Consider the following 285-nt stretch of genomic DNA (forward strand, 5'->3'; position numbering starts at 1 on the left):
CCGGTGAGAATTCAACGACGAAGGCGGAAGTACGATATATGGCCAATATGGCGGCGTGGCGAAAGTCTACTGCGCAGCGATCGTGCTCCGAGCCGTGTGGAACCCGTAGGGAGACGCGCGTGACGTAGGCCTACGTCACGGTGACGTTGCTGTGACGTAGGCCTACGTCATTCGCGTCACGCTACGGGTTCCACACGGCTCGGAGCACGATCGTTGCGCCGTAGACTTTCGCCACGCCGCCATATTAGCCATATATCGTCCTTCCGCCTTCGTCGTTGAATTCTC

Source organism: Trachymyrmex cornetzi, unplaced genomic scaffold, assembly GCF_001594075.2.
Source record: "Trachymyrmex cornetzi isolate Tcor2-1 unplaced genomic scaffold, Tcor1.1 scaffold726, whole genome shotgun sequence".
Taxonomy (NCBI): Eukaryota; Metazoa; Arthropoda; class Insecta; order Hymenoptera; family Formicidae; genus Trachymyrmex; species Trachymyrmex cornetzi.